Source organism: Ambystoma mexicanum, chromosome 2p (assembly GCF_040938575.1).
Source record: "Ambystoma mexicanum isolate Mex_15411 chromosome 2p, UKY_AmexF1_1, whole genome shotgun sequence".
NCBI lineage: Eukaryota > Metazoa > Chordata > Amphibia > Caudata > Ambystomatidae > Ambystoma > Ambystoma mexicanum.
Window position 1 is genome coordinate 847,760,035 of NC_090923.1, and position 20,670 is coordinate 847,780,704.

A 20,670-nucleotide genomic window follows, 5' to 3' on the forward strand; every position below is an offset into this window, starting at 1 on the left:
TTTGTCCTGGTTACCAACCTGGGGTATTGTATTTCATCATGTGCATGTATAGTTGAAATTTTGTAATTTTGTTACTTTGAGCTTTAGACCAGCTATGTTCTATGACTGTGAACATACATTTGGATATGACATTTGTGATGTCATCTTTGATGTCCTGGGTGTTACTGTTAGCAGTGCACAGTGGTGCGGGCAGTTATGGTTGCTTAGAGTACCATAACTATCGAATTTCGGGGGTTTTTCGGTTTTACTGCGAACCATAATGTCACGTTTGTAAAGTTGTTTTTAGTGAATTTGACAGGTTTTTAGTAGCGCAACTTAACCATAACGTCCCCTTAACAATGTTTTTTTTAGTGAATTGTACAAGTTTTTAGTAGGACAATTTAAGTGTAAGGTATTGCTAAGAAAGACATTTTGTACTGCATGTCACAGATTTTCAGTAGGGCAATGTAACCATAGCGTCCCTTTAGCAAGGGTTGTTTGGTAAACAGCATGCACCTTGCAAAGAATACCACATGAAAGTATGCTGGTGTACAGCACCGTGACATGTTCCAGAATCAGTACACACTTAACTGTACTATCTATGCCTCGTGGGAAGTGTGGAAATAGATTTTATATTCATGTAGGAATGTCAACCTTCAACATTTGCCATGCACAACACCAACACGTATTGGTATGCAAGGATTAACAATACACTACACATTATATATCGTTAGCAAAAGTTGTACTTATCTGAAAAAGACATCGGCTAAAGGCATCCTTCCTCCCCAAGAAACAGCAGCACTGGTGTAATGTGAAAGCATAAGAAACAGTGGCGCTATCTTGCACATAACAAACGGACAAAATTTGTTGCCGTACATCTACCAACCCATAATAGCGTTTATTGCCTTTTCGCTCATTGCTGTTTGCGAATTCCCTTATTGCCCGCCTTGCCAAAAAATAAAGCCACCCATAAACAAGGATAATAATGCGTTAATAATACTTTCAAGACACTAGGCCCTGGCCACAACCACCACAGCATGTCATAACAATGGTGGCATACTAATCAATTACAGACCCATAGGAAAATGTTATGTAATAACGACATGTACTCAATTTGAATGGTCAGTAACACTACGCATGTCCTTCGAACATTTTCAAGGTGCCTTTACACAGCACAGACTGAAATACTACCCTTATTATACCCCTCATGTTCTGCATGTACAAATGTCCTGAACAAGGGAGCAATGGAGAATACATCATTAACAGTTGCCGCCCAAACAAGTACAGTATTTCAGTGATCTCTTACGCTCTAAACCTCAAGCACTGTAGGTGGTCAGAAGAATGCCCCATGGCATACTAATCAATTACAGACCCATAGGAAAATGTAATGTAATAACGACATGTACTCAATTATAATGGTCAGTAACACCACTCGTGTCCTTTGAAAATTTTCAAGGTGCCTCTTCACAGCACGGACTGAAATATTACCCTTATTATACCCCCCATTTTCTGCATTTACAAAAGTCCTGAACAAGGCGGCAATGGAGAATACATCATTAACAGTTGCCACACAAACAAGTACAGTATTTCAGTTATCTCTTATGCTCTGAACCTCTCCAAGCACTGTAGGTGGTCAGAAGAATTTCCCAAACACCATTTCGCATGGCGGATACATCATTACCACCTGCCGCCCAAACAAGTACAATATTTAACCCATCTCTTACTCTGTGATCCTCCCCACGCACTGTAGGAGAGCAAAACAGTTTCCGAAATAGCATCTTGCCTCTGGTGGCGACCGCACTGTCTTCGGATCCAAGATGTCGGGCGCATCCACACATTCTGATGCACATCACGGCTCACTGTAGCCAATCAGTGAAGACGTTGCGTGTCCGCGGTCTTGATGCCACCCCCCTGGCCAATCGATATCTTGTCCGTGGAGCAAACAGGGAAGTTTGACCGCGGAGCCGACATAGATATCACAAATTTGTTGGACATATTTTTTGGTCATTTTAAAGGAAACTACTGGATGGATTGGCACCAAATTTACAAAAACATGCTTTTGGGACCAAGCCCCCGCCCCTGCCGCAAATTTGGTGACAGTCCGTCCAGCGGTTTGAGCTGTAGGTGTGTGCAAAGTTTTTTCCCCATTCAGTCTATGGGAAAAAAAGACGTTTTGGGGACCCCCTATAACTTTTTGTCCCCTGGAGCAAATATCACCAAACATTGCCTCTTATACTTTTTTTGCAAAGTTTGCTGAGGATTCGTCCAGGGGGAGCCGAGTTATAAGCCGGCCAAAAAATGCTCTTCCTATGGAACCAGCAACTTAACCATAACTACATAGGCACTACTGTGGCTGTGTAACATATATATAACACGGCCCGAAGGTAGCGGCCGTGTAGTTGTGGTTAAGTTGCTCAACCCATAGGAAGACCACTTTTTGGGAGGCTTAGAACTTTGCTTCGCCTAGAAGAATTTGCATGAAACTTTGTGAAAAAAGTATATGGCCGGCTCTGAACATTTTTAAGAAGTTTGGTGAGGGTTCGTATAGGGGGGAGGGGCAAAGTTATAGGGAAGGTCACAAAAAATGTTTTTTTCCATAGACTGAATGGACAAAAACTTTGCGCATGTGTACAGCACAAACCGTTGGACGATTTTCATGAAATTTGCGGCAGGAGCATCAGCTTGGTCCCAAAAGGGGCCTTTTATAAATTTTTTGATAATCAGTCCTGTACTTCTTTTAAAAGAAGGTAAAATGTACGTCTTAAAAAATTAGTGATATCTGGCTCGGCTCCGCGGTCCCATTTCCCTGCTCACTCCGCAGTCAAAAGTCTGATTGGCCTGGAGTGTGGCGTGATGTTGGTGGAGACTGGATGTGCCCGGTCGTTGGCTGGAGGGAAGCGTGATGTGCGTCATAAGTTTGCGTAACGCCGCTGTGCTGTCGCCCAGGATAGTGCAGTGCCGAAAAGGGCTGGAATACATGCGTTCTGGCATATTGTGGTGGGAAGACAGGATGGACAGGGTGGGGGAGTGTATCGATGCATACTGCATCAATTTGCGGGTAGCTCCTCAGGTGACTAGCTTGTATGGTGACTGCGGCCAGCCTTCGTTGTGGAACGTTAGGTCCTGAGGGGACCTCTTTCTGTGGTGAGTGCTGGCAGGCTCAATTGCAAATGGGGAGTGGATTGCACATGACATGAGCATTTTCTCATAGGGTGTACTAGGCTGTATTGTGTGTGGTAAGCCCCTAGCATCTTGGATGTATGGCTGGAGGCCTTGCACCAAACAGTATGTCCACTAGTTGTAAGTAGGTTTCACATTGTTGCCTTGTGTCTGTGTGGTGTGTCAGCATTGTACATATTGTTGGTTGAATGGGTGTGGTGATTGTTAGCACATCCTACAGCTTTGGGTGCATGGCTGGCCATGATGCAGTCAACAGTCCTGTAGTGTGTCCACTGGGTGATGTGTTGGAATACTGTGTATATAGAAGTGCATAGGGTTACAGTGGATGGTTTATGTGGTTGCGTTGTGGCCATTGTGCAGATTAATGAGTACTGAACTGTATTATGATGTATTGGTTCTTTGTAGTTAATAAAGTGTTGAGAGCAGGGGCAATGTAAGTAATACAATGGTATGCGAATGGAAGTGTTTAAGGGTGCTGGAGCCTGTGTTATGTTTGTGGATTCTGGTAACTAGTTACATGCTTGCATGCATAGCTGCATTATGTTGTGGGGGTTTGGTAGGACTGTTGGTGGCTGTGATACGTCTGTGGGTTCTGATACCTGGCCACATACCTGGCATACCTGGCCACATGCTTGCATGGCTGCATTAAGAGGGTAGGCCTTGGCCATACCACAGCAACGTAATGTAGCCATGCATGCCAACACTGTGATACTGCTATATGGATGCCACAAATATGTTTACGGGGTAATTTGTTTTTTTCTCCTTTGCTCCTTTGGGAAAGTTGTTATAACCATACGTTGCTGCATCGTACACAGTTACAACTCTGCATCTCTCCGAGGGTGGTCACCTTTACAGAATGGTTGTGAAGGACATTTTACACTTGGTAGAGCACGAGAAGTGAGCTGTCATGCGTACACTTCCATGTGGTGTAGGATATAGCACTTGTTCCACATTAGGGAGCAACATGCCACCACGTGAGTTTGCTATGGTTAGCCCCTGGAGTCACCCATTGTTTAAGAAGTGCAGTAAGCTATTGCGACATGAACGGAATTGCTCGGCATCACACATTTAAAATATGGAGAATGTACACAGCCACCCACATATAGTTGCAGTTACGTGCAAACTTACTTTTACGTACATGGATACATGCTACTACCGTATACATGGTGCAATGAATGTAAAGCTGCTACAATATATAAATGTACATTTACGGCCCCTATCTACTATTTATATGTGCAGTGTCTCACAAATCGACGGTGTATGTTGGCACACTGTGTGTGCCATGGCTGCGCACACGTGAGTGGCAAGGCCATGTTATGCACTTTAGTGCCTTTTGTCCAGGACATTTTTGGCCCTCTCGTTCATGAAAGGAAACAAATGACTTTACAACTCATTCAAAGATTGTACGTACTTTCCGATGTATGCAGTATAGGGACCTGAGCTGGTTGTGTCACCTGTGTGGTAGATTATGGCCATTGGTGGGAAGGTTTTGTTGGCAAGTGATACCTGTAAGTGTGCAAAGGTTGTAAGCTTGCACTTATTTTTGTTTCCATCTGCATTGTCTGTTGAAATCATTCATATTACATATTGCCTACGTGATTGTATATGTAAGGTGGAACGATTATCGGAATTGTAAGACCTACACAATATGCTATGCTTTGTATTTTGTACCACTTGCTAAAATGGAATGGAATCACAGTTAGGTGTGGGTACATAGAGAAAGAGTTTGTTAAGGACTTGTTCCTGAATTACATGATTTCAGAGAGTGCATGTATGTTTCCACATGTAGGAATTCTGAAGGATTTTATTTGTGGGTATTCTTTTGCTTTTCAATACTTGCACTATCTACCTTACAACTTCCTGTGGATCTCCTTGTCTGTTAAACGTGCATTTACTATTCTAGCACAGTAGTGCAATTTCTGTCTTATTCCTGACACTCTGTAACTGTTTTGAGGATTGTTTGCAGCATTTGTGTGCAGGACTATCATTTGTAAACACAACTGGTCTGAGCCGTTTACATAAATGTTTTCAACAATTGCTGACATTTGTAATTCATCATTGATTGGTACGTTTGCACAGTAATTTACACCACTTGTATTGGATAATTTGAATGTAACAGGCAGTTTTGTGTTATTACTTTTTGCTTAGTCCACTTTGTAAACGAGATTTTTTACACTGCAATGGTGTGGTGCTAACATTTTCATATAGTCAAAGGTACTTTGGCAAACATGTACAGAAATGCAGGTTAACAAATGTCCTGGTACTCCTGTGTATTTGCGTACTAGACTGCAGTTCATAGTTTGTAGTATTTTACTTTTTCCTTTCTCGTTGCCTTTCACATGGTGGTCGAGGAACTGCTGGAACAATTTGATAGAGGTGTGGCGCCTTTTACACATTGATGTGCAAGCCCATTTGTAGGCGGGCCATATTGATTTGGTACCAGCGACAGTGGCATGTAAGTTTGATATTTGTGAAAGCCGTGTTTTTTGTTCCATTTTACTTTTGTCTCCCTTTTCATACCTTCGTACAGTGCTATGTATGGCACTTTAGTTCCTTTGCTCTTGTTGATATGATTCTTCATTGAAGTATGGCTGTGTGCTGGTGGTGTGACTCTAGTCACCTGTACTGCTGTTGCCAAAGCTATCTATGCTGATATTGCATCTGTTTTTAAGAAAGATCTCTCGTTTCTAGAGCATGGCACTGTCTTCAAGAGCTTCCAGGATTACTGTTCTGCAGTAAGGTTTAAGGGCTGAGCGTCATTTCTTTCTCTACTTATAAGGGTAAAGGACTGTGTGGAGAATATTTCTTGTAAAATGACTTTTTTGAAATGCTTAATTGTGGTGACATTAGTATTTGTACAAGCTCTATTACCAGTAGTGACAGTTGCACTCTTTTTACTACCTTTCTTTTATGTCTACATTTTGAGAGAGGAATAACATTCTCCTTACTGGTAGGTGCTTTAGTTTTCGTTAGTGACTGCATTAGCTGTTCCCTTTCAACTTTCAGTACAAAATCTGCTAGAGGTAGATGGCTGTCTATGCTTTTAGGTAAAGCTGGTCTGTTTCTGTGTTGTTTTCTACTGAGTTCCTTTTTGCTAGGTATTCTGTAGCAGCTGTTGAAGAAAAAAGGAAACTGTGGCTGCATTTTGTGATGTATATATGTGCAGCTTTGCATGAATGGATGAATGTGAGGGTAGGAATATAGAAAGAGGTGTGTGATTGTGTAATGGTGTGTTAGTGTAAGGTGGGAATGCTATATTGCTATGTGGGAGTTAATATAATGGTAGTAATATGCTAACACAAAGTGAGGAACTGCTGAGGTACATTGAGTAACAAGAACACAAACACCAGTGGGTTGATGCAATTGTGTACCTGAAAATACAAGAACAGTGCACTGTCTCAGTAAGAGGTGAAACTCCATGATAGCATTGCACTTACTTTGTTGGCTGTCAAGAGTAGGCTTACTCTGGGTTGCATTTTCAATTTGACACGCCACTGGCTTTCAGGACAGAGGTGCTTACTGCAACTGTGAAAGAAGAAAATAAGAAAATATGTTTGCTAATGGCATACTGAGTGCATTTGGAAAATACCTTATTTAAAAGGGTAGGGGGATGTGTTGGCAGGAAGATTTTGAGCCTCATTACGAGTTGCCCAGTAAAACCAGGTTCATTAACGGCATGCCGGAATGAGCGTGTCCGTGCACGTATGAACCCGCTAATAGCGGGTCATCACGAGTGCACGAGCACGCGCGTTCCCCCATGCCGGTAGTGGCAATACCGCCATGCCGGTAAAGGGCCTCCAAGCCCCCTATACCGGCATCGCGGGGCCCGCCCATTGCGCTACCGCCTCACACTAACCCGTAAATACCGGCACGGTAATACCGTCATGTTATTACCGTGTTCACAAAAAACGGACCCGGAAATTACGTCATCGCGCAGGAACGGGAAATGGGCCGGCGGCTATCTTTAAAAACACAATCTATTGCCATCCTCCATTACTACCACTACACCCGTGTTGTTGAGTGCCAAAACACAACCAGGATGTCAAAGGCCACTGGAAAAAGCTCACAAAGGAAGAGGAAGCAGTGCTTTTCAGATGCTGAATTGACAATGCTAGCGGACACCCTACAACAGCATGCTGACATAATCCGAAGCATGGACCTGAAGCATGTGGCCCAAACGCGTAAAAAACAGGTGTGGCAGGAGGTTGCGCAGAGGGTAACAGCAGTGGGGTGCACCCCAAGGAGTGTCCGGGATTGCAGAAAGCGCTGGGACGACCTCCGCCTCCGTGTCCGGAAGATCCTTGCGGAGAACCAGAGGGCCGCAATGGCGACAGGCGGTGGCACACACTCCCCTGTTAAGCTCACTACATGGGAGGAGATTGCAAGTGGATTCATCGATCCAGAATCATAGAGGGGATCGGAGAGCAGGAGTTTGGGGCAGCTACCACAACAGAGGAAGGTTAGTGAACCATCACATCCACCAATAACAAAACATGATGTGACACAAGTGAGGTGGGAGTCCGATTAGGCAAGGCAATTCCTTTAGCCAAGGCAACATCAACTCACCAACAGAATACTGATTGCCATCCCCTGCACCACATGCATGCTGCGTGAAATATGTAAACCCAACAGAGGTGCAACATGACCCATCCATGCCCATGTCCCCCCCCACCTAGACAATCCATTGCCACCAGCCATGCAATCATTGCCAACATGTCCCCTCAGTACACAAAATGCCACACAACAGAAATGAAATCATGCCTGAATGTATCAAGATATTACACTGCAACAAATCACAGCTGCCATTTGGCAATCTCACTGATGACCTGCATCTCTTCTATCCCCCAGGCAAAGATGAGGAAGGTGGACCCCAGGACAGGGGGGCAAGCACATCCAGTGCACATAAGGGGACCAGGGCCACCACAACCCCCTCCTCCGAAAAATTGCCTGCGACCACTCCCAGTGTGCCACACAAGGCATCATCTCTGCAGGGTGCACCTGCTGCGATAGTGCCAGCTGTACCACCGGCCACCAGAGACGTTGTGTCCACAGAGATGGTCGAAGAGGCCGAAGAATCTTTGGGATTGCCCAGCCAAACACCCATTGGCACCCCCTCCCCCTCTTTGGAGACAGAGAGCCTGGATGACCCATGTCTCCATGACTCCGACCTAGGAGATTCAGACATTGGCATTTTCGCGGATGACAGTGCCCAGGACGAGGGCCCCACGCAGGTGCCTGCCACCACCCTGCCGTCCACCACCCTGCCTTCCACCACCCTGCCTTCAACCACCCTGCCTTCAACCCCCCTGCCTTCCACCACCCCACCAGCCACCGGTACACCTGCGACAGAAACCACCTTTGAGGTCCGTCTTGCAAGGGTGGAGGCCCGCCAAGACGAGATGCTGCAGATTATGCGGCAACAGGTCGTTGCCGGTAATGAGGCCATGAAGGCCATAGCCATGGCCATTGCTGCAAATACATCTGCCGTGGAGGCGTCCACGTCTGCATTCAGGCAGTGCATGGGGTCACTGACCGAGGCCCTACTAGCCAACATCAGGCAAGTGCAGCAGCTACACTATGGGTCTGCAAGGGGATTGACAATTGACACATCCACCACGTCAACACCTTCCACCTCTGTTCAATCTAGCCCTGTGCGCTTAACGCGGAAGAGCGCACGGCGCATGGCCATGGAACCCCCAGACCCAAAAGTCGCCAAAAAGTGACTTTCTGAAAATTGGAAAAAATGTGAGGAGTAACATTGGTGAAGGCAACACTGTTTGTTGCGCACATGGGGACATTTGGGATCTGTGGGGTGGGGTGGGTGAGGGAGTTTGTTTTGGGATTGTGGGAGGGGGGAGTGGGCACAGTTTTGCACTTTCATATAATACACAAGTTTTCTGGAGAACAATCCCTGGCTGGACAGTGTTATTTTTGGTGTGCATCCATTTAATGTGTTACGGTGTTCAGTGTCCAAATTATAACATTCCCTTTGTGCATGTTCACATTGGCCCAGTGTCTGACTGACGAAAGTCATTCATGGTCCCTGTGTCTTAAAAGTATTCGTCAATTAGTGCTTGGCGTACAGCATGGCCGTCCCGTGCATCACGTACTGGCAGGGGGGCTCCTTCGCCTCCATCTCCATCCCCTTCATCCTCACCCGGGCCATGCATGTCAATGTCAGGTGGCAGTGGTACATTCCTTCGGACGCACATGTTGTGCAGCATGACACAGGCCATGGTGATCTTTGCCACCTTCTCAGGCCTATACAGGAGTGCCCCACCAGACCTGCTTAGGCAGCGGAACCGCGCCTTCAACAGGCCAAAGGTCTGCTCAATCACAACATGGGTCTGAGTGTGCACACGATTGTACTCCTCTTCATGGCTGTTCTGCGGGTTCCGCACAGGGGTAAGTAGCCACGGCCTCAAGGGATATCCTCCATCACCTGCAAGCAGATACAAATAGGTGTGTGTCACTCTGAACTGACACCTTCAGGGAGCACGGTCATGGCAGCAGCTATTATGTGTGAGCATGCACATGTCCCTGTACGTGTACCAAATAGTCACCTATATGGAATGTATACTGTAAAGAGGTGTGGAACACTGGATGGGGTTGAATAGGTGATGCAGGGTGTAAGCATGCATGCTGAGGCAGATGTGCTGTGGCAGTGCGACAATGTTTAGCCTCCAATTCATGCAGTATACTCTTTGCTATGCATGGTCACAGTTGCCATCCTATTCAGTCATGCGTTGCTTGCCATCACCATGGTGGCCTGGTTGTGCCTCTTACTTGTTGTCATCCATTTGCATCATTTGTGATTGTGGCCCAGTGATGTGTCATTTTCAGTTTGGCTGTGTCAGGTGAGGAGTGTTTAGCTCTGCATTCATTCTACTCTCACTGGCTAGTGCCACCCAGGTGTACTATTCCCCCCCCCTTTCCCACCCAGGTGTACTATCCCCCCCTTTCCCACCCAGGTGTAATATCCCCCCTTTCCCACTCAGGTGTACTATCCCCCCCCTTTCCCACCCAGGTGTACTATCCCCCCCCCTTCTGCATCCGCACACATGAGTACCCCACAGCATGGCCATGGGCCTGTTGTGCAACTCACCGAGCAGCCAGACACGTGGTCCAGCATGTCGCTCCATGTGACGGGGTAGCGTGGAGTTGCGCAGTACCATGGCATCATGTGTGGATCCAGGAAATCGGGCGCAGCAATGAGTGATGATCTTGCTGGAGTCACATACCATTTGCACATTGATGGAGTGGTATTGCTTGCAATTGCGGTACACCGCCTCTGTGGCATGGGGGACTACCAATTCCACATGGGTGCAGTCGATGGCACCGACACAATTGGGCATGCCTGCCAGTGCATGGAAGCCTACTTTGGTTTCGGCTATCTCCTGGGCAGTCCGTGGTAGGGATATGTGGGTGCTTGCGTGCTTCAGGAGGGCATCCAGCACTTGGTTCAGCATGCGTGAGAATAGTGGTTGTGAAATGCCATGCAACTGGCCCACTGTGTGTTGGTAGGTGCCTGTGGCCAGGAAGTGTAGCACAGACACCACCTTCAGTAGTTGGGGGATGGCAGTGCCTATTTGTATGTGGCTGGCAATGTCGTTCTGTATCATGTCCACTATGGTGGTGATGGTGTCACGGTCCAACTGGTACAGGGTGTGGATCTGCCCAGGGGTTAGGTTTAATGGGCTGGGTCTGGTGCGAGGGATTGGTGGCTGCCTACGAGGCGCTGGTGGCTGCGCTGGTGGTAATTGCTGGGCCTGTCTCACCCTCCTTCTCCTCCTGCGTCTCCTCTGTGCTGCCTGTTCTTGCTGCTGTTGTTGTTGTTGTTGTTGTTGTTGTTGTTGTTGCTGTAGTTGTAGCAGTATAGGCATGTCCTCCTGCGCCATGATTGCAAATGCTAGTGGTAGCATTTTGGTGTAGGAAGGGGTGTGGTGTGTAGGTGTGCTCCTTTTGTACTGGCCCACTCTGCATTGCCTACACCTGGGGGGGTTGTGGTGTGTGGGTGTGCTCCTTTTGTACTGGCCCACTCTGCATTGCCTACACCTGGGGGGGGTTGTGGTGTGTGGGTGTGCTCAGTTCATACTGGCGCAGCCTCCTTTGACTCCACCTGTGGGGATTGTGTGCACCTGCCTTGTATCTTGGTTGCTGTTTGCGGGTGGTCCGCGATGCCTGTTTTTCCGGCATCATGCAGCCCGTTGTTACCGTGTTCATGATGCCGGTATTTGCATGTTTGCGTGGGTTGTGATTACCCCCTATTACCGGCATGCCGGTATTTACTACCTAAAGAGGCGCGTGTACGCGCCTATGCCGCTATTAGCGGCACTGTAAATAACGGTGCCGTTCATACCGGGTTTGCGGGTCAGAATGCTACAGAACGTTAAATGATTTACATACCGGCATCATTTTTCCCTTACCGGCATGACTCGTAATGAGGCCCTTAGTGTGTGTAATTGGATGGCATTGTTTATGAATGGGACTTGGGAGCATCAGCATTGTTGGTAAGGGGTAAGCGGCTCACTTGTAAGTGTGCCATACGATGTGCGGTTTACGAAGTGTTTGCATTGGTGTAGGAGTATTGATTTTGAAAAATGTATTAGTCCTAGTTGTAGAACGGTGAGAAAAAGGATTCGAAAGGTGTACAGCTTGGAAAGGAAACATTTTTCATGCGTGAAATTCCATTACCTTTTCTGCGCATATATGCTTCCTACATGAGTAGAGCAATTATTTCACTTGTTGGTTTTATTTATCTACATTTATGATTGGTACTGTTGTAAATGCACAGATACAATTTTTTGCTTTTCTAAGTAATGTTACATTTTGTGAAGTGTGCAAGGTAAGTGGCAGGCACTCTGTTTGATTGCATGCAATGTATGTACTTGGGTTAGGTTGGTAGGATGCATTCAGTGCTCCTTTGTAGCGACAATTTTATGACTTTTATAGGAGATGCATTAGTGCGGAAAAAAAGGTGTACAATTGTCAGAAGCAAAGAAGAGAGTAACTGTTTGGATATTGCAATGACTGATCTGGGTAAATGAAAGCTTTCAGCGTCAATACCATTGCAAGTGGCATTTGATGGTAGGTGATGGGAGAAATGACTGTATGCTTCTTGAGTACATTATGGAGCTTTAGTGGCAGGTACCCTGCTCATAGGCACTTATAACATAGTTGCAAAAGTGCTGGATAACATATATTGATACATGTACTTTGTGGCCATGGATGCCAATGTGGATGAATCAGGGTGCAGAAATCTTGCATAGTTTCACAGAACTTCCTACTGGAGGTGCTGTATAATCACACGAGAGTTGTCCTCTGAGTAGTTAACGGGACATATGGAGTGTTGCACAGAAATGATATTGTTAGATGCAGAGGCCTTGGATCTCATTGGTGGATGCATGTATGCATGTATGATGATTTAACGGCACCCAATGAGGGAGTGCTAGAAAAAGAGTAGTGGAAAGGGAAGAAGCACTGCCCCTGATTTACTAGGGCACAGTCCTTGCAGTAGTTGGGGAAGCGCACGAGCCAGAGCCTGTACTTGTGAGCATGCTGGCCATAAAATGGGACTGTGGGTGGTATCCAATCAGGTGTTGAGGGTGTGTTTCACAGGAAGGGACGGTAATCATATTTTTCATTGCTCTGTGTAGTGAGGCTGGCAGAGATGGAGAGGCGCACAGCGTTGATCGTGGGTGATGCCTTTGTGCAAGATCTGCGCAGGTATGCCGTGGAAAGAGGCATTGCTGAAAATTTTGATTTGTAAGGAGTGGCGGCTTTGTGGTGCAGTGTGCGTGAGTGCAATTTCGGAGCTGTGATTGCACTTTGCAGAAATGTGGCCACTGTCGCTAATGTTCATGTTGTCATGGTGCATTATGCTGCCCTGCATTTGGGTTGTATGCCTTGTGCACGTTTGCTGCATCAACTGAAGAAGTTGCTGAAAGCAGTTAAGCAGATTTTTCCCACTGCTAAGGTGCTATTCTCATGCATACCACCAAGACAGGAACGGGACTATCTGAATGTAATTTGTCCGCATCCAGTGGTCGCAAGGGGTCTTATAAGCATGTCTGCTTTTTTGTGCACTGCTGGGATGTTCTACTGTGACAGTGACATCCTTAATTCTAGAAATGTGTACTTTTTCCATGCAAATGGCATTTCTTTGATCACCATTGGAAATGGTATATTGTTTTACAATCTACAGGATTCTTTTAAGAGTTTCCTCTAAGAATGTAAGGAGGAGAAGAAAAGAAACCCCTCCACTCTGAAAAAGTTGTTTGTTGGCAAGCACCTACAAAAAGAACAAAGGCTCTTTTCAGAGGCACTACTAAATGACGAAATCCCCATCCTGGTTGAAATCTGTTCCCCCACTCCTGTACACAGCACGATAAGTATGCGGACACCATGGTATTTGCAAAATCGCACGTGCCACATTCGGGGCTTTTGAGGATGGCAGGCATGGAAATGGGACTGTGGAGGCTAAAATATTGACCAATAAGGTTTCTTGGTGTGGTGTGTAAGCAGGCAGTCTGAGACTGTGGCAGAAGGTCTGTTTGTAGAGAGGAATGCAGAAGCCTATGCTTATGGTTGTGTGGGTCAGGAGGCAGAGTGTATGGATTTTGGGGGACTCCTAGATACATTTGTTGAAAGTGCATGCATAACACTGTGGAGTGGTTGCACATTTTGGATTCTAGCATGTAGATGTGCAATGTTATGGAGTACATGAAATGGAGTGGATGATTTTGTTTCCTCTTTGTGCCTCTTTGGTGATGCTCAATCATCCAGGCATTCTTATTCTTCATTGTGGAGGGAACAGTTAAGGACATGTTACTAGAATTTCTCTGCAATTTGCGATTAAGGGGGCACTTGGCTAGCTCATGGGCATGTTTCCGAACTCCTGAGTAATTTTTTATCTCGCATTGCACAGACACAGATGTGGCTGCGTTCTCCTTGCTTTAGTTCACAAATGGAGAAAGCAAGGTGCAATGTCAAGAAGGCTGTTTGTGCCTTTTTTAGAGATGTTGGCATGTCCTACTTCCACAATGCAAACATTACGTTTAGTAGCACAACCTTTTTTACCACAGATGGAGTTCATCTTACTAATTCTGGCAATCAGCTTTGTTTGTGAAATATGAAAAATGCATTGCTGCCCTTTTTGCAAGTACAACAAGCATTTTTCTAGTAGGTGTTGCTCATTTCTACCCTTCAAAACACAATGAAACCCCACAAAACACCTCTTTTTTAGAGCCAACAATGACTGGGATGTTTTTGACTGAGCTGCCACTCCTTTTATTCATCGTGCAATCTGCGGAGCTTATCGGATGCACGTCGGCCTGCATCCTTTAATTGGCAATGCTACTTTTGAACTGTGAAAGGTGGCTCTGGAAAGAGCCTTTTTTAAATGTTTTTTTCTTTTTTTGTTGTTCTGTATCTTTCTTGGTCTTGTAACACACAACACAGAATGAACGGAACGAAAGGGAGGGCAGGAAAGGGTCACCAACCACCGGGATCAGATAGGGCACATGCAGAGAGAGGAAGATGTTGGTTGGTCTTCACTTAGGTAGGGGACACTTATTCTCATACTCCTGGACCGATTCCTTGAAAACACTTCTCAGTTGCTCCCCCATGCAGAGTAGCGCATCAGAGTACATGCACAATACAATGACCTTTGAAAGGTAAGGGTCTGCTGTGGTGCATATGGCCTGCAAGGCTGTTATAGGGATCTGTTGCTCACAGGAGTGTCCCTGGTGGTGGCAGGAGCAGATGCAGATGATGCTGTAGAAGAGAATAACCTACTGCCTTGTTTGAAGGGCACTGCCATCTGAACTGCTGCCTTCTGTTTCCCTTTGAGATGTCATTGCATTGAGGTGGTGCCGTAACTGTACAAGCCATGTTTTCCGGGACTGAGTGAGTACATCTCACCAGGTTAGCACAAGATTTTGGCATGTCTCCAATGCTGGTAAACAGTTTCCACAACCAGCACTCATGCTGCCTGCAGGCATTGGAAATTTGCTCTACTTCATTGTCGTTCTCCTCTTGATCTATATGTACATCACCATGCCTGTTGCCTTGTCCAAGCCCTTCGGAAGGAAGTGGTGTTGGTGAGGGTCAGGGTGTGGTTGCTGCTGACTTAGAGGCAGTACCAGCAGTCATGGTTGCCATTAGTTGCAAAGGTGATATAGTACAGCAGAATTGATGAGAAAGCAATTCCAGCACAAAGCAATTTCGCCCCCTCCTCTGCTCTGCAAAGCCACTAACAGACAGCAGAGCAGCTCTGGGTTGTGGCTTTTTTTAGGGCTGCTGTGGTGCACTTGGAACCAGAACTTGGGCCTAAGTCATTCAAAAAAATAGTTGCATGCACAATAGCACAGTATGGGACGTTTATAAGTATGTACTTTCACAGTAACACTCCTTATATTGTAGAATACAGTACTTTTCTGAACTCTTGGGGTCCCGATCGTGTCTGGCAAATAAGGGTCCCCGAGCAGCATGGATGCGGTCACATAGTGATGTTGAAAATGTTCTCGAAGGGGACGGCTGCCCGCTGGATGCGTATTGGGTGGAATACATTGTGCGCATGTGCATAGGTGTCCTACGAACAGGGTTGGCCTCCCCAGAATCATTAAAAGTGTGACACATGCTTGGTGACTATTTTTGCACAAGCTGGTTGTTTGTAGGCTACAGCAAGTACAATATTCATGTGCACAGCTGTCCGTAGGACGTGGGTGGATGCCTCGAAGTACTGAAAGTATGTGACAACTTTTTCCTACTATGCGTGCCTAATTAAAGGTGCATCACAAAATGCGGACATGCGCCCAGTACTGGCATCCTACGGATACCTGCATTTTGATTGCGCATACGCCGGGCTGGTGCGGTGTCCGTAGGAAACCTCCATTTTGCTTAACTACAGCCATCACGGACAGTACTAAGCGCCACAGGCTCATAATGAATTTTAAAATAAAAGGAAAAGCCACTCAGACACTCAGCAACACTTTACATCTGCACATTTAATTTCTGATATACATAGACACTATTAGGAAAGAGAAGAGGTACCATAAATGGATAAATACATAGGTCTCATCGTAACGTCTCTGCTCACAGGGATTTTGTTTGGGATGGTGGGCTGGGAAATGGGGAATGGGTACACGTGCAGGTGGGGCAGTGGTATTTCATTTTTCCCATATAATGTCCTTGCACAAAATATTTTAAGGTGGCTAAATTGTTTAGCAATTGTTCAGTTTTGGCATCCAGCCTGTCTAGACTTATTTTCAGAGTTTCCTTCCTTTCCTGTGGCCATATGATGTTGTGGAAGAGGTGCCGCTTGTGGTGCATTCATTTCATTTCCAGTATATCCTGTTAAAGATAAAAAAATATCTGTTAGGTGTATATGAAGCCATACAACTGTCTTAATTTTCAGAATGTGCTGCGTACCAATGGGGTTACTATCGTTACTCACTTCATTGAGGGAAATTCTCTTACAACCAAGGTGCTTGGTATTGCTGCGTACAAAAATAAACACATGGTTTTCCACTATTGTACACTGCACAAGCTGTGTAATTATAGAAGAAACTTCAGTGTACTTACCGCGTTCTGCTCTCAATACTTTGTAGTCCTTACTCTGTCATTTCCTTCTTCTTTCCTATGTAAAGCAGCAGTGCCGTAATATTGTTTGACGACGCAGATGTTATTTCCCTTATTGGTGCATTCCATTATAGTGTATACCCTATGCATTTGCTCTGTTTGTTTCACACGTACGAACTTTGCAGACCTACTCTATTTTTCCTTTCAATGCACACAAATGGTGCTCTTTGTATATGTTCCTTGTCTTTGCTGTATGGTACCTCTATGTAAGAGAACCTTTTCCAGCAGTTTTATTGCTAGCCGCTATCCACAAACAGACGCACAGTCCGTGGTTACTGTGCCCATCGGTATGCCGACATCCATTCGGTATGTTGTATGGTCCATCTATACAAACTAAGGGTATCCTGGTAAAAACCTCTGAAATTCAGTGACAAAAACGTTGTTAAAAAGACATTATGGTTAAGTTGCGATACTATAAATCTATCAATTTGTGATTTGACACCACATTTGTGATGTCATCTTTGATGTCATGGGTTAGTCTTAGCAGAGTACAGTGGTGGCACGAGTTATGGTTGCTTAGCTTACCGTGACTGGCATATTTCCGGGGTTTTTGGGTTTTACGTGTACCCATAATATGGATAGGTAGTTGGTAGTGAAAATTGAGTATAACATCCCATTAACAAAGTGTTTGCACTGAATGTGCTAGGTTTTTCTCAGGGCAACCAAACCATAACGTGCCGTGCACAATGTTTTTTCACTGAATTTGATAGGTTTTTAGTAGCGCAACTTAACCATAACGTCCCACTAACACCGTTTTTTCACTGAATATGTATATATTACAAGGCCTGCAGTAGTAGCCGTGTAGTTATAGTCAAGTTGTTCAACCCATAGGAAAAGCACTTTTTGGGCGGTTTATAACTTCACCCCCCCCGGATGAATCCTCATGAACCTTTGCAAATATGGCCCAATCAGATTGGTTCTGCAAAGTTTGTTGAGATTTCGTGCAGGGGAGGCAAAGTTATAGGGGAGTCCCAAAATGTGTGGTTTTTCCCATAGATGCAATGGTAAGCGTGCTTTTGTAAGTTTTGTGTACATCCGTCCAGTAGTTTTTTTTAAAACAGCCAAAATGTATGTAAACAAAAATGTGTGATATCTGGGTTTGGTCCACGGACTCACTTCTTTATTCGAACTACGAACGGGCCTCCTTTTGGCCAAGAGGGCGGCGTGAGGTCCATGGACATCGGACGTGTCCGCTGTTTGGTTGGTCAAAGGCGTGAGGTGCGTCCGATTTCTGGGAAACGCCTGCCATGTTGGATTCATAAACATGTTGAAAAAGACAACATTGCACTTGTCAAACTAATGAAACTCTCTCTGGAGAGCTGAGGGTTGATGAGGATGGGATGGGATATGGCCATAAAAATCCCAAAAAATGGGAGGCTTTTCAACTCTGATGTACGCGAACATGTCAGCTGTTCACGGGTACATATGCCTTTTATTTTGTCAAGAGGGGACACAATTAGAGAGGGAGGGGTCAACATTTTTAGATGGCTTATAATTTTGTTGTCATTTGACGGATGTCGACAAATGCTTTCAGAAAGATTATAGATCCAACATTGAGTGTTTGGGAAAAGTCTGAATGGAATTTGTGAAGTGGCAGTTAAGTTATATGATCATTTTATGTACCTATATTTGACACTTTAAAAAAAAATAAAACATGCCGGATTTGCAGCAAACTCATGTAAGGAGCATTATGAAGGACCTGAAAGCATGGTTTTGCAAATGTGTGCATGTTTTTTTTTTTTAAGTGTCATAATGTATGTAAAAAATATAGTGATATACCTTTGGTGACTGATGCCTTGGCATTTCCGTCCTGGTTTCTGATGAGCATTTCCCGATTCATACTGCCCCTTCTATTGATGTACTTCTCTCTCTGCACAATGCATATGTGCATTTATAAGAGCACTATGTAAACATGTTTGTATAAGTAAGGTGAATGCAGATGCAAAATATTTGTAGAAGATTGTTAAGTGGCAGTTGGTGTGTGGCAGCGTAATATGGTCATAGGGTTATATTTACAGTTTTTGGAAGTTGTTGGTGGATGGTTTAAAAGCAGGCATTGAGGGTGTGTTACAAATATAAAATTAAAAAAGGTAGAAGGGCTGCCCTGTGCAATGATGTGCATGTGCCATCCGGGTCTTTTAATGATCCATGGCCTGTAAAGGGGAATGACGATACTGTAGATAGTTATAAAGGTCCATTGCTTATGGTGGTTATTGTATGGTACAGAAAAGTATTTGCGGCAGAAAATTGTTTCTGTCCTTCTATAGTTTTCTCTAGTATACAATTGTATACAATTGTCCATTAGTACCCAGCGGACCATAAAGATTGTGTGTTCCATTCACTTATTACTGTATGGTATTCCCGGTCACGTCGCAATGGCAAACTCGTGCCTTTCCGCTTCATTGATTCTCCTCCCCCACGAATGCGCTTGGTCCACCATTGAAAGTGAGAAGGAACTACAAGTAATCCTTTCTCCCTGTTTTATGGTGGCTATTTTTTTTATTTACCTTTTTCCCCGTTACTTGTAATGGCCGACATGGAAGAGAAAATACTATTTTCCTGTCTGCTGTTTTTTTTTTTTTGGCTGCGATATGCAACATGTCTCGCAGTAAATAAAAACAACATTAGTACCCTGATCTAAGGGGCCAGGTTAAGTACTAATGGCAATAAGCCCCTTGACTCGGCCCTGTAACTATGGGCACCTGGGGTATTACCTTATGCGGTAATGGCCTGTAGTCTCAGGGGTTATTGCCTTGTTATTCCCATTAGCATAACACAAATTGCTAATGGAAATGTTGGAGAGTCTAACTACCGTACTAAGAAATGGAAAGTGGATGGAGTCTATAAGATTATTTATTTTAATTCTATTTTTTAACTGTGAAAGGTGGTTTCTAAAGGAATCTTTTTTTGTTGGTGTTTTTTTATATATGGAGGGGCAAGTGGACATGGGAAGATGTTGCGCTTGTGTTACATCTAAGGCAGTGTTGCTCATGCTTCTTCATTACAGCTTCAAAAGCACTTCGAAATTGCTCAACCCTGCAGAGTTGTGTGTTGCAGGATATACAGAGTACTGTTGTTTTTGAAAGATCTTTGTGATTATTGCGATGGGTGAAAATGCTGACTTTTTTTAACCCTTTACACCACATATATATGCGTGGGAGACCCCTCGCATCTCCCCCATATTAATTTTGAGATCTTATATGTTTAGACCGGCCTGTTAAGATTATGGCTTTTTTTTACAATTCCTGCTGTAAAATGTATTGTTTTGACATAGAGATGGGTAAGGCTCACTCACTGCTCAGTGTAGGAATTTCCGCCACATAGTGAAAATCACAATTTGTTTCTTCCCCTGTAGCAAAAATCAATAGTTGGCATCCATGAGTAGGGGGAGGGTGTTTGAGGGCATAGTCTCAGGGAAGCTGTCATGGTAGACGGGGGTGGGTTACACCTCCCAAAATGTACAGCGATAGCTGGGCTGTAGAGGATGGGAGGGGGGGTAGGGTTGCACATTGCCAGCAGAAGCCTGTTATATGTCCAAATGTGAGTTGAACTGGGACAGCACTATTACTACTGCTAGGGCTTCGGTAGTGATTCAAATGCAATTTGCAGTGTAGTCTTCAGTGAACTGCGTTTTCGGCTGCATGTAATTATACAGAGGCATAATGACACAGGGTCATTTAAAGCGTCTCCCATTTTTAAAACACAACCTAATTCTCATTTGTGATTTCGTATATCTGCAATATTGATTGCATTGCAGCTTTAGCATTCAAATTACTTAATATCTCAAATTATTTATGTGGCAGTCTATGGCAGCCATCAATCAGTGCGCAACAGTTGGCTGAGACCTCTTGCTGTGTGCGGGTTTATGTA